Consider the following 14,675-nt stretch of genomic DNA (forward strand, 5'->3'; position numbering starts at 1 on the left):
TCCCCCACCATGAAAACCACTGATGATAGTCACCAGAGGTCATATGTGACCACACCAAGATCCCTCTAAATATAGCAATGATTAGAAGGGTTTCTGTAATGAAAAACCCCTTTCATGCTGCACAGAAACCCATTTCACATGCTTTTTAGGCTGTTACCAGAGAAGGATCTTGGTTTTAGAAAGGGGGGTGTTTAACATCAGCATTGCTGATTGTTGCTTCCAACCAAAAAAAAAGTCATATCCCCTTCTACAGCAGTTTACACACCTTGTAGAAATGGATATAAACGGCTCTCAGAAGCGACTACCTTTTTGTTCAAAGATCTAAAGCTGAAGTTGTGCAACACAATCAGGGCCATCTTAACAACATTATGGGCCCCCAGGCAAAGCAGTGCACCGGGGCCCCTAGATATACATAGATTTATACAGATACATATATAGAGATAGATAGATGTACTTGCTCAGTGACCCTTGAAGGTTTTTTCTTTTGCAGGATTATTTATTCTCATTAAGAGCTGTGCCTATGGGGCCCCCTTGCCCTTGGGGCCCCCAGGCAGCTGCCCATCGTGCCCAATGGAAAAGATGGCCCTGAACACAATACCCATTTATACACCACATATCTACACAGACTGCCAATCACCTTGACTGCTCATTTGATCCTTTACACAGCCACCTAGACAAACATTTGTACTACAAGCACAGAAACAGTCCAGCTTTTATATGTTGAACAAGTCCTTTAATTGCAGTTTTACACACTTTACATTGTTGTGCATAATGCTCTGGAGCTTAAACAGCATAACCCATAGTGAAGCAGTGTGACAAAGAACAAACACCTACAATAATGTTTACATGGAAGAGCAGAAAAGTCTTCATATTTCATATAAGAGGCTTGTTCAGTCCAGGGCAGCTCATCTAGAAAGTAAAGAGAAACAATTAGTGCAAACAGGCCTTCGGGCACACTTCCTGCAGTAATGTTATATAGATTCTCTTTATCACACTTCCACAGTAATGTGATCTAGAGATTCTCTGTCACTTCCTGCAGTAATGCAATAGAGATTCTCTTTGTCTAAGTGTTTACCACCACTTCATATATGTCACCGACCAGAGAACATAGACACATTCAATGGTTTAACATTCTGAACTACATTTATCACAAGTACCTTTACTTATGGCAATGAAAGGTCTATAGAGTAGAACAACAAATGTTATAGAGGCCTCAGTTCTAGAATGTGTCCTCATGAATGACATGTCAGACAGGGATAACAAAGCATCATAGGCACTCCAAACATGCTACATACAGTGCATCATGCTTACCCAACTGCAGCCTAGCCAGCCATCTACTTGTTCACTTGGCACTTCTCAGGACGGTAGACGGACGTGTCCCATTCTTCCATCCACCTGTAACAGGCAGGAGTTAGTAAGTGTGAAAGCCCACAACATTCACCAAGCCAGCAGCGCGCGGTGATAGTCAGAACAGGAAAAGTCTCTCGTCAGTTCTCGCATCGGACGGCACTTCCTATATCCTGAATCTCATCATGTGACACCGCTTAGCACAAAACTTTAAACATTAACTTTTCTGGACCTACTAAACAGGAGTCCTATTAGTATTAGCACTTTATTTCCTGTCCAAGTGTACACCTTTAAAGCCTTATAAGGTTATGTAAGGGAAGCCAGGCAGGCTGATGGAGGACCGGTACAGCTCCAGAGCCATTCATTAGGTAACTTATTGCCCACTGATCCCTAGGTGGGAGCCCAAGGGGGCCTGGATTACTCAAACATGTTTGAATGGGGGGGCAGCAAATCTGTATATCCTAGGGCCCCATAGGGCTTTACTCAGGTCTTACCATGCAAAATCCAGCCATCGTCACACCTAAAAAAGATCGAAAAAGCCAGTTAGACATCTCCTTTCATCATAAGACCACCCCAGTCAACTACACCATATGTCCACATGTCTCAATCATCTTGTACCGCAAGTTACAGACAGCAGTTGGTCCACATTATTTCCTGCACAAATTCTCAGAGTACCCTTAAAGTGCGCTCAGATAGACCTTTTCACCACCTGCAGTCTGCCGGTAATTCCAGCTGTTTTCAGGTTAATCTCATCACTGCGCAGGACACAATACATACAACTATTTCATTACATGGATAAACAGTTTAGAAGCTTCCATGTTGACACAGGCAATCTTACACAGGTACAAGAGCCATTATCTCAGAAGCTTAGTACCGTTATTTCTGCAGTTTGGAGCACCATATACCCAAGACAGGCTAAACTACATTTTTTTTAAAGTTACTCTTCACACTAACCCTTGCTTTAACATTCCCATTAATTAGTTCCGTAGTGTTAGCCAGGAGCCAACAGCAGCATTTCAGACTGCATACCTGTACTTGTGGTCCAAATATTCATTATGCAGATTGTACAAAGTTTAAGGGACCAGCCCTTGAGAGCCTTGCCAAGCATCTCACACGGCTGCTTCTACATGTCCTTACCCAGTTATCCAGTGATCTTTAACCATACTGAATACATAAACCTGGTCTACCGACAGACATGTAGAGCAAATATAGGACAATAGCCTACAGCACTGACTTTCTCTATGAGGCTACCCATCTTTCTACTTTATGCAAGTACATAAACTGGAAGTTACCTTATATCTTCCTTATGAAGTTCATGTTCCACATCTGCGGACACAGGCCTAGAGAGATTTAGGAACGTTTAGTACACAAAACACAAGTCATACCCAAATCACAACATGATCATCAATGCTCAGATAGACCTTCTCACCACCTGCAGTCTGCCGGTAATTCCAGCTGTTTTCAGGTTAATCTCATCACTGCATCTGCTGTACAATAACTACATCAAGCCTATAGGTCTCTGCTTTATGACATGCACCCAGGAAATACCACATTTTTTGGAGGTTACTAGGATCCAGCCCTTTCATTATGTCAGCAGTATGAATCCATTTGTGTTAGCCAATATATAGGTACTTTATACTGTTGTCTGCAACTTTGTTTGGCCATAATTTGAAGCACTGGACAACATATACTAAAATATCCATCTCTCTTTTCCTTCCAGAGTTTTGGGACATTTAGGCAAAACAAAGTTCTCCTTCAACATATTTATGGCTATGGCAAGCATTACAAACTAAAGCCTTAAAACATGGGAAAGGGAACTAACATGTAACTGGCTTATTAAGCTCACTTTCTAAACATGGATTTGCAGGTCTGAAAGTTGAAGACTTATCACATTAATGATCACATCTGCAACATCATAAGCTACATGATTAGCTCTCAGATATACCCTTCTCACCATCTGCAGTCTGCTGCTAATGCCAGCTATTTTCAGGTTAAAAATCATTACGCAGTCTAAAGTCAGTTTATCTGTAGAGGGCAGATCATTCACCAGATCTATGCAAATAATGTCTATATAGGTGCAAGTGCAAACATCTGAACTATAGTGGACATAAGACTACATAAGGCTGCTGCAGTCAATTACATTCCATTCAAGAATGAGCATAAACTATTAAAAAAGGGAGCTAAAATCAGAATCAGTTTTTCAAGTTAAGCATTTTCAAGATATCTGCTCTAGAGATCGACTGGTTAGTCAGATGCTGCTTCTTTACAAGTTTAAAATGTCCCGATATAATTTTTACCCATCTGATAAGTGTGTTCTGCAAAGCACTACTATCTCTGCTAGACAGGAACTCTGGTTTCTCCTAATGCAAAGCCGTAGAACAATACAACAGGGAGCAGCTAATGGAGCATCTATATGTAGTAAATATGGGGAAACTAGAGTGAACTATGTACACAAGGCCATGGACACCAATATTATGACCCCAGTGACCTTGACTCAATAGGGGGCATTTTTGAAAGCTGGTGTAGAGATTTTCTGCCATGACAAAGCCACATTTATTGCTACATGTTTTATTTTCTAATTTTAGTTTTTGTGGGTGTTGAACAAAAAAGACAAAAACCAGAGGCTTCGGATACTTGTAACTTGGTAAAAAAAGTTATAAAAGATTTATGCAATACATACCTATGTATTATGTCATTCCTGGTTAGGTCCCATAATGCTCAGCAAAGTCCTGAAAGAGTTTAAACATAATCAAACCATGTTCTTCTCACTGCTAAATAATTTGCCAGAAAGCCTCAGAATGTACTATTTCCCTCATTTTATTCAGACAGGGATAACAAAGCATCACTGGCTTTATAGGCATGTGAGATTCATCATGTAATTGTGCTATAAAAAATATACAAGCTATTTATTTGGATGGGGGCTTTCTACTAAACTAAGTCAGGGAGAAGATTGTATTTCCTTTAGTAAACCAGATGAACAAAAATAAACATTCAGTAAACACATTAATGGCAGTTTAACAAAAGACTACTTGTTTGTTCAAACACTGACCCAGATATAGGATTCATAGTAAAATTACTTTAAAGGTTCCCCTTATTGAACAAAAATGTAGAAACATGACCATTTAAAAAATGAAAGTGTAATTTCTTACTTCTCAATGAAGGTTATAAATTGGTAAATAGCTTTAACATTCATTTACAATTTGATAGACTTTCAAAACAGCTCCAAAACATTAGTTTAGCCTGACAGGGGATACAGAAGGGACTACAAGATCAGCAATGAGATCAAGTGGTCAGAGAGGTTCAATGCCCTTGGGACCTACATATTTAATCTTTCTATTAAGAACCATGTGGCCCAGAATGCATGAAACATACTGTATTATATCCATGCATGAGATGACAATTTTTAAGAGCTGAAATTGAGGGGGTTCAGGAGTTGTCCATTTTTTGCAGTCAGGGGGTTTTGCAGCTGCTAGTACACCAGACTAATTTTTTGGTTGCCAGCATCTTGTGGTGGGCAGAACTGTAAAAATGTCACTTGTAATAAGTCTTAAACACCACTCCATTAATCCCAGTAAAGATTGAGCTAGTAGCAATACCATCTCTTCCACTAAGATCCACCCAATCTGAACCAAGCTCACAATCATATCAGCTACATATATGATCAACAATTAAGCTGACAACTCACAAGTTTGTATAACTTAAAAGCATCAATCCATTCTTAACCCCTTTCTCTACATCACATTTCACCCAACAGAGGACCACTCAGCAACAACTTACCAGGATAAACATCAGCCTGGGCCCAGGTCCTCCATGCTTAACAGCTTCCCAATATTCCTGTAAAACAGTTTCAATTAATAAAGATCTCTCGACCAAGGCTACACATTGTGCAGATTTACAGGGAGGCACAACAGAAATAGCAACAGAAACAGCCATGCACACAATAGGCTATATTTAAGAAGTCATACTGAGGATCTCTGTACAAGTCATTGATGTTGAAACCAAGCATTGAATATAGCTATGCGAGGTTGTGGCTTGGTAAACAGAACAGAACCCAATATGTAAATTAGAAAATAAAAACCTATTAGCAAATAAAAAAAAAAAACATTAAAATCTATGACTACTGGTAGTTATGTGAGTGAAATCAATATATTAGTTCGCAAACTGCAAAGGCTACTATTCACAGCACGTGTAGGATTACTGAAACACAATGCAATGTAAATACTCTATGCATTACCTGCAATATCTATCTAAGCCCATACACCCAGAGCCCAGCTATAACCCCAGATAGCCAGCAGCATAGCCAAGTGCCCACCAGCAATAGATGGCATTGGATTACCCTGCACCTACCACACTACAGCCGCCATAGTCATCACAAGAAAGAACTTCTTAGGCCGTGCCGACGGTATATGTAGCCACCAAATCCCGTCCACTATTGTCGCGATCGTCGTAGTGCATTTCGGGAAATGTAGTCCCGTGCTGGGGAAACAAGCGATTGACGTATATTAAACGCGACAGTTAATTTTTGAACGTTCTAATGTCACTGATGTTTGTTACATCGCGTTCTGACAATAGAACTCTTATTCCTGGGTAGAATTTGAGGAAAGATTCCGTATAGTTTATTTTTGCCTATAGTACTACAGAAATGTAATGCTGCAGACTGGACATTAGATGGCAGCACTGCTCTATTTATATTTTTCCACCTTTTTTCTCTTTTAGAAAATGTAATTACAATCCGTGGTTGTAAATCAATGTCACTCTGAAATATATGCAGCCTGTTATGAAACGGTTCCAAAGAGCACTTGGAATAAACTTTTGAGAAGGGCTTTCTGTAAAACTAAATATTATTGTCAGCATCAAGGGCGGTGATGGGTTGGAAATGCTGAACTGCAGATAGGGAAAGGATAATGAGATTTCCGACTTTGCATATTGCTGGGCCATTAAGCAGACAGTTAATTAGAAATTAAATGGAAGATTAACCTCCTAGTGAGAGATAAAGATACAATCAAGGCTTGGATCTGTAATAGAATGCATGCACTCCTCCTCTTTGTTTCACTGCTGAGATATCTCTCCCTAGCCCATTATTAATGTTAATTGATACTCAGACACTACAGCAAACTCCCTCACATTTTTATTCCTAAGGAGTGACCTGGAATTTCTGCAGTTTGGGTTGGGCTGCTGGAATTCTGCCATCCACTTGAAAAACAATTTTTGTTTTTAGAAGAAAACTTTTGTTTATGTTCAATATGTTTTGCGGTGTATTTTCCTGTTACAAAATCTCCTTTATTAATATATCTTAAAGACAAACAGCAATACCACAAATTGCTGGCAAGCGAATAGAACTATGTATTTATGTATTAACATTTCTTTCTATAAGGCTAACACACAATGCAGGGCTTTACTATTGGGGACAAATAGTAATATAAGAAGACTGGGTATTAACAAACAGACAAAGTGGTAAGAGAGGGCTTTGTTTGCAAGATTCCAACCTATTGTAACAATACTATAGCTTGGGTTATCAGATAAAGTCCTGTCTTTATCTGATAACCCAAGCTATAGTATGTGAGAGACAGCTTTGAAGTTGAAGTGACACTATGGGGTATATTTACTAAACTGCCTGTTGAAAAAGTGGAGATGTTGCCTATAACAACCAATCAGATTTTAGCTGTCATTTTGTCGAATTAACTAAATAAATGATAACTAGAATCTACTTGGTTGCTATAGGCAACATCTCCACTTTTTCAAATACGCAGTTTAGTAAATATACTCCTATGTTTTGAGTTGAAAGTAAAGATTCTTCCTTTGGGTACACACAAAAATACATCTGCACTTTTGCATGTTTTTAACTCTTTTGAGTTGCCTGTATCTTACGATAAGGTGCAACCCTAAAATAGAGCACAGAGATGCGTCTGGAGCATAGATACACAAGTCGTTATCATCAACGCGTAAGCTTGCACCAGGCTTAAGGACACGCAATAGATAGACCCCCTAAAAGAGGCAATAAAAGATACTTGCATGACTAAATAACATGCGTCTGTAAGGGTTATACTTAACATTTGTGGGCATGCCCTTACTATACTAAACTTGCACGTGAACATTCCCAGGTACGCCTGTACAGGAGCAAGGGGCTGCAAGCAGAAGATACCTGCAGTGGTCGAAGAGGAAATTTAGAAGTGGCAGTATGAAAAATGTAATGGGAATGTAAGTGAATGTAATTTAATAGTTTTACAGTGAAGTCAGTAGGAGAAGTGGCGGCAAGGCATGCCACCATATATACCCCCACTTCCAACACTGCATGTAACTTAATACGGACCCAAATACATGTATAATGCAATGAAACAACTTTTATGCAAAATGCACGGTTACAATTAAATAAGTCATATGGGCTGAATGGCTCCTAATGTAACCCATATATTCAACAATTTTACTTTTCTTCTCTATTACCAACAAACATGGAAGATATGATTGATCAATAGTTTCCATTTGTTTAGTTAGATTATATGTGCCAAAAATTGAGTAATATACTATTGAACCATTCTTGTTGCCAAGCTTTTCACATGTACAAGAATGTCAAGCATTCTGTTCCAGACAGTTGTTTAAAGCTCATTTCTTGGCAAGTTATCTTAAGAATTTCAGGATGTTGTTCTGTTTTTAATTGTTTATAATTGGCGGAAAAAAATCAAGCACTAATACGCAGGATTATGTATATGAAAGCCAAAACAAGATTTTCTTTCGGGAATTAAGACATTACGAGATTATGTCATTTTTTTTCTGATTTACCTATGAATGGATATGTGTTATTTTTGTTTCAGCTGCCTGTTAATTAAAACACTGTTAACTAGGGCCAGTGCTCAGAGCTGGATTAATACCCTGTGGGGCCCTAGGCAAGAAACTGGTTGATGGTCTGATCTGTCCCTGCAAATTAAAATGTGTCTCCCGTGTCTCTCCACCTTGCACTTATGTCTCCTGTGTGACTTCAACTTTTTGCAATGTCTCCCATGTTCCTACAGGTCTCAAGTCTCCTTTGTGTTCTTACATTTTCTCTCATTTCTCTTGTGTCCCTCCACTTCTCCCTCTCATGTCTCTTGTGTGACTTCACCTCTCCCTAATGTCTCCCATGTTTCTCTTCTCCTTTCCACTATGTGATTCCTCTCTGTCTACTCTCGCCATGTGCCCCTATTTGCAACCCAAATAGCACGTGTCTCACTCCCCACGTGCTATCTTCTGTGCCCTAGCGGCTACTTATCTCACTTCCTAACCTAATGTCATGGTGGAGATAGCACAGGGTTTCCCAAACCCAGTCCCCAGGGCTCCCTAACAGTGCAGGTTTTCTGGATCACATGTGACATAATTAGGACCACCTGTGGATCTGTTACAATGTGTCAGTCAATAATGAATACACCAGTGCTCCAGCAAGGAGATATGGAAAACATGCACTGTTAGGGAGCCCTGAGGACTGGGTTTGGGAAACCCTGAGATAGCAGATAGGCAGTTGGACACATGGGATAAGAGAGGAGGAGAGAGGGGAGGAAAGGTACATATTTGTGTTGTCAGCATTGAGGTGGTAGTGGAGGCTAAAGGAGTGTATAAGTTCACCGAGAGAAGAGGTATAAAGAGAGAAAAGCAGAGGGACAAGAACAGAGCCTTGAGGAACCCAACTGGTAGGGAAAGGTGAGTATCAAGTAGATCTTTAGTCACTTTAGCAGTCTTGGTGAAATGTAGACTGCAGAGGGTCGAGAAAAGAGTGAGTGGAGAGAAAGTGGGTCAGACAGTTACATACAAGCCTCTCAAGTAGTTTGGAAGCAAAGGGCAGGAGACAAATGGGGTGTTTTCTTGAGGATAGGAGAGATGAGTGCATGATTGACGAGAAGAAAACATTAAAGAGGTGAGCTAGGTGCAGGTAAGTTTTGAGGGTATAGTGTGGAAGAATTGGGATGGAACAAAATTAAGGGGATAGATTGATAAGGAAGCGTAAGAGAAGAATGTGAAAATCCTGACTTCAGTAACAGGAAAGAAAATACTTAGGGTGGGTGGGAGAGTGGATGAGAAAGTGGGTGGAGGCAGATGAGAGGAGATTTCTTGATAGATAGTATAAAATGTGCCTTTGAAGTAGGTGGCAAAGTTATGAGCAGTTAGGGAAAAAAGGGGGGGGTGGTGGGAGTGGGCAGAGAAGTGAGTGGACAATAGCAAAGAAGCGACAAGGGTTGATAAACAGGGTGGATATGAGGGATTTTACATAGGGTTGCTTAGTGAGAGAAAGGGAGGCATAAGAAGACAGGGTACATTTGCAAGGGAGGATGTCTTCCACTGGCACTCAGCGGTACAGGAGTACTTTCGCAGGTAGCAGATCTGTTTGGAGTGCCAGGGCTGAGGTTTGGATCATTGGAGATGGTATGTGGTTGGTGTAGCTTTCTCCTTTAGGGCTTTGCTGAGTGTAGTATTGTAGACTGAGACAGCAGCATTAGGGCAGGACAGGGTAGAAATACAATTGGAGTACCATAGGACCATATGATTGGGAAACAGAGCCTTGGTGGAGAGGAGATAAGAGACATATGGTATGGAAGGAGATGCAGGGTTTAGGGGGGATAACATGGAAGGTGTAACCAGGGGACAATAGGAAGCCTACTCTGCCACCTTTTCTGTAACCACATTGAGGAGTGTGGGTGAAGAAGAGACTCCCATAGGAGAGAACTGCAGGGTAACCTGTGTCGGAGGGAGTCAGGTTTTAGTAGTGGGAAGGAGACTTAAGGAGTGAGAGAGGAATAGGTTATTAATGGATGTAAGTTTGTTGTAAACAGATTTAAAGTTCCAGAGTATACATAAAAAGGGGAGGTGAGAAAGTGTTGAGATGAGAGAGAATGAGGTAGGAATGATTGGAGGTACATGGTGGGTGGGAAATTTTATGGTGGAAAGAAAAATGTGAAGTTATAGGAGGAGGAAGGTGGGTGAGAAAGAGGACCAGAGAGGGAGAAATGTGGGTGAGAGGGTAGTTGCAGTTGGTGTAGGCTAGGCAGTGATGAGGGTACATGCAGCATAACATATGAAGCTACAGATAGGGGAGGGGGCGGTAAGTAGGTAAGGTCAGGTTACAAACAGCAATACAACAAAATGATGCAAAAATGCAAAATCATTGTGATAAAGCAGCTGTAAGACGTTTGGTTTGCAAATAGTTCAATAGGGAGTGTCCATGCAGTGCACAGAGCAGGTGCATGTAAGAGTAACAGCAACTCACCGGATGGTGTTGGACGTTGTCCTAGTGTAGCAGTGTTTTCATGTAGAGGTTTCACCTTTTCTTCACCTCCTGTGTAACTCTTACTATGCTGCATAATTCTGCATACCCACTTGTAATACACACACACAATCACTAGCTAAACAGCCTAACACTGGCCAAATAACTTTGCTTTTAATTAATATCTCATATATGTGATTATGGCAGCCTGTACGTAGCACGATATGCTGATAACATGCTTTGAAAGTTTTGCTAAAAGCAAGGACAAAGTACAAGGCTTTGGCTGTCCTTTTAGCAGGCGTATTTATTCAACATCCTTGTATACGGGCTTTAATGGATCAACAGAGAACCAGTGGAACAAGAAGCTAGCTTTGTGAATTAAATCAAATTACTAATTAAATTAGTAGTGAAGCCTTATTAATTATATCTAGGCAATTAACTCTTGGAAGGAAATGATTTGAAGGAGGAATGTGGAAAGATATTTTCATAGTCCTGTGTTGTTGAAGATTACATAATATACCCTTTGTAGTGGAGGACAAAGAAAGGTGATAAAACGCCCAGGCTTTTGTTATTGGGCTAAGGATCCTATTTAAAAATTGTCTGCTTTTTGCCCTGTAAAGTATCATCTGTCATTGTTGCCTTAAGGGTAATTTACTAATAAAGTCATGTCACTTGCATACACACGTTCTGGAATGCATATATGTCAGTCATCACTATCAGTCGGCACTTACCCCTACCCCTGTGACTGGTGCAAATGATAATATCACATAAAATATACCAAAGAGATGCCCTGAACTTGACAAATGTACGTACGTTTGAGCTCGTCGTGTCCTTACTGTGCACTGTTTACTTGTGTCAACCCCGTCCCTCCACGGTTCCGCTGTTGAAGTTTAACAATTGGATGAAAGTGGTAATCAGCAATTTCTGTACACTAATATCGGTTGCGATGCGGTTAGTACACAATCGAACAATTATCTTTAGCAAATAACAACATGGAAATAAGTTTAATCTATTTATTTCAGTTAATATAAAATATAATGTGGTAAAGAAGGTAATTAATGTTTCCGACATGTTAATCACATCAAGTTTGGTCTCATTCTGTTCACAATCACGTGAGAACGTTTCCGGTGGTATTTATGTAGTGTTCGCACATTGCGAACGCTAGGCGTAACTAATATTAGTTTTGATATACCAAATAGCAACTCCATACATGCCATAAAAGAACCAGTTTGTACAGGTCCAGAAGTGGGAGCCTGAAGATGTATACCTGGCCACACATGGAAAGATGTGTGACCTCAAGGAACAATGTCCAGAGGAATCAGTAAATGGGGCGTGGAGTTCTTGGGAGGTCATGACCCATTGACCAATGGATGTGGACTTTAATACTGTATCTGTGTGATGTCACGGATTTTTATGACTGAACAGTGTATAAATTATTCATCTCTGGCTTTGGAAATGAGATTGTTCTTATAGAAGCTTTGTTTTGGTGCCGACCGCGCAGGCGTATGCATGCGATACTTTGCCCTGTCATCTATTTTGCGAATAAAACTTGTGCTTTGGAACCACAGCATTCGCATCAGAAAATCTTTTATTTCATACGATACGTATCACCTTCCTTAAAGTCGTAGGCAGTCGTAATTGTCATTTGCGTTCAGACATGAGTTGCATGCGATTGCTGGCGTAAGGTCTGTTTGTGAGCATGCGCAGAGCTATTTCACAAAAGATATGGCACACAAAGGGACTTGTATCCGGAGATGAATCAGGGCCATGGTTTTAAAGTGTCCTTCTCTGACTTTTATATCCAAGTGGGTTTAGGATATACTTTATTTTCACAAACTTATGCCATATAATTGGTGATTTCATGGGTGATGATTCATTGTACATGTGGTGATAACAATTTTTTGCATTCATTTACTTCACTGTATTATTTTTATACATATATATTCTACTACCTATGAAATATGTCATATTGTAGAATTCTGACATGCATATATGATTGTCATATGATTTTTGGCTACTTATGTAATATTGTATTGTTCACATTTAATAAACATACCTCTATATATATATATATATATATATATATATATAAGGTTAACTATAGTCTTTAATACCCATTGCTTAATTACAACTAAATTTTCATGGCCTGCATGTTAGTATTTCCAACAGGTGGCAGGATTTCAAGAGGAAAGACAAACTCCAGAAGCTCCGCTGTCAAGCAAGAGGGACAAGTGGTGGACCCATGGCCTCTTTGGACCTGTCACCCCTCCAGAGGATAGCATTGAGAAATTCCCCCAGCAGAACATTAACATTCATTCTCAGGCAATTACTGATCTTGGGGTAAATGTATTAACATGCGGGTTCTTCAACACCCGCGAGTTCAGCGTCTTCGGCGATTAAATTTAAAGCGGCGCAGCATTGTAAAGGGAAGTTGACGCTGAACTCGCGGGTGTTGAAGAACCTGCATGTTAATACATTTACCCCCTTATGTCAGATATTAACTAGAAGAAGGGAAGGTATTGATACTATATAACTGTAATGTTGTATGATAATATTATTTCATACTATCAACATGTTCAATAAGTATGTTTTGCTACAAAATGTTTAGGGTAACCTTTACCCATTTTCATTGTAGGGAATAAGTCTAAATATAATTGTTATTTGTCACACCCCATTCAGCTGTACCTGCATTCCTGTGATACCTGTAGTCCGTGACTGTTATACCTCCGTGTATCCTCCACCACCCTAGTGGTAACCCTGCAGTCCGCAGACTAGTCCCCATTTAGCTGTACCTTCATTCCTGTGATACCTGTAGTCCGCGATTGTTATACCTCCGTGTATCCTCCACCACCCTAGTGGTAACCCCGCAGTCCCCAGACTAGTCCTCATTCAGCTCTACCTGCATTCCTGTGTTACCTGCTGCCCCGCAGTCTCTTACTTCCCAGTGTATTCTCCTCTCTTGTGCTGTCTGCTACTGCTGACCATTTCTGTATATTCACTCAAAGGGTTTCGCCTGGTACTCTTAGTGAGGACCACAACCTGCGGGATAGACGCAGCTAAGACAAAACCACCTTGCGGCGGTCCCTGTCGAATACCGTCTCCCCATTAGACTCCGCGCCTCACTTAGGGTTTGAGCCAAACTAGGCAAAACTAGGATCCAAATCCTTGAACCGTGATTCTATTAGCCTGGAATTGATTGCATGTGTCCCTATTTGCCTTATTAGATGCAGAACAGCCACCCATGGTGGGTGAACAGGCAGACGAGGAGAACAATGACAACCTAGAAGAGGGAGGAGAGCTGCTAGGAACACCAACCTCCACTCCAGGAGATCAAGGACCAGCAGGATCGATTAATAACAGCTGTAGAGGGGTTTGGATCATCCCTAGTCGCCAGCCTCTGTTGTCTGTTCCACATTGCCTCAGTGCCTATCGCCACAGCTGTCACCAGGGTGTCTGAGCCGAAGGAGTAAGAGAACTTAAGACCTGCCTCTGGTCCACCAGCTTTCAGTGTTCGGGTGACTCGTTTAGACAGTTACGAACAGACAATAAGATCCTTGGACCCGGTGGAAAAAGATTGAGAAAAACCAAATGATTTTCTTTATGTGAACTAATAATGTAGAATAGTTTTCCTCACATTTACTTTAAACAATGTAGCTTTTTCTTTTTCAACCAGAATTTTTTTGAACTAAAAAAACATAAAATGATACTTAGTAGAAAAGTACCGTTGCAGCACATACTTCTTGAAAGAGACATAGTCCTGTGAGTCAGCCAGGTCCTAAGTGACGTCATCTGACTCCTGGCCAGCAACTTCAACCCTCTCCTCCAAAGGCACCCCGCTTCTAATAGCGATATTCTGAAAAATCACACTCGGAGCAATTATGTCACATAAAACATCCGGCACATACATAAGGGCTCTGCCTGACCAGTCAAGGCAATGGAATCTGTCTGTTCAATGACCACCATGGTGTATGCAGCATTGTATGTAAATGCTTGCTCTGTCTGAGGATGTAATATAGGAGTGAGGAGCCAAGGGCAGAAAGGATAGACACTCTCTCATACATGTATATAACTAAAAACGAATTAGAAATGTAGACAGTCCAAA

At 40.5% G+C, this 14,675-nt stretch overlaps 2 long non-coding RNA genes and 3 other non-coding genes across 5 annotated transcripts; 1 reads left to right on the forward strand and 4 right to left on the reverse strand.

Annotated features, from left to right (window-relative positions):
- Nucleotides 1-711: 711 nt before the first annotated feature.
- On the reverse strand, nt 712-5,779 carry LOC142095041 (uncharacterized). Its single transcript, XR_012677740.1, has 7 exons — nt 5,695-5,779; nt 5,125-5,181; nt 4,028-4,076; nt 2,640-2,687; nt 1,842-1,867; nt 1,312-1,395; nt 712-909 (listed from the first exon to the last, which is right to left on the reverse strand). It is a non-coding gene; the product is annotated as an uncharacterized LOC142095041 (long non-coding RNA).
- LOC142095518 (small nucleolar RNA SNORD49) lies at nt 1,464-1,538 on the reverse strand. Its single transcript, XR_012677785.1, has one exon. It is a non-coding gene; the product is annotated as a small nucleolar RNA SNORD49 (small nucleolar RNA).
- On the reverse strand, nt 2,034-2,105 carry LOC142095533 (small nucleolar RNA SNORD65). Its single transcript, XR_012677797.1, has one exon. It is a non-coding gene; the product is annotated as a small nucleolar RNA SNORD65 (small nucleolar RNA).
- LOC142095534 (small nucleolar RNA SNORD65) lies at nt 2,757-2,828 on the reverse strand. The gene has a single exon (XR_012677798.1). It is a non-coding gene; the product is annotated as a small nucleolar RNA SNORD65 (small nucleolar RNA).
- A 90-nt stretch (nt 5,780-5,869) lies between the features above and the next one.
- On the forward strand, nt 5,870-14,240 carry LOC142160535 (uncharacterized). The gene is made up of 3 exons (XR_012693265.1): nt 5,870-6,068; nt 7,449-7,523; nt 13,798-14,240. It is a non-coding gene; the product is annotated as an uncharacterized LOC142160535 (long non-coding RNA).
- Nucleotides 14,241-14,675: the final 435 nt, after the last annotated feature.

The sequence above is a fragment of the Mixophyes fleayi genome, chromosome 6, assembly GCF_038048845.1.
Source record: "Mixophyes fleayi isolate aMixFle1 chromosome 6, aMixFle1.hap1, whole genome shotgun sequence".
Lineage (NCBI taxonomy): Eukaryota > Metazoa > Chordata > Amphibia > Anura > Limnodynastidae > Mixophyes > Mixophyes fleayi.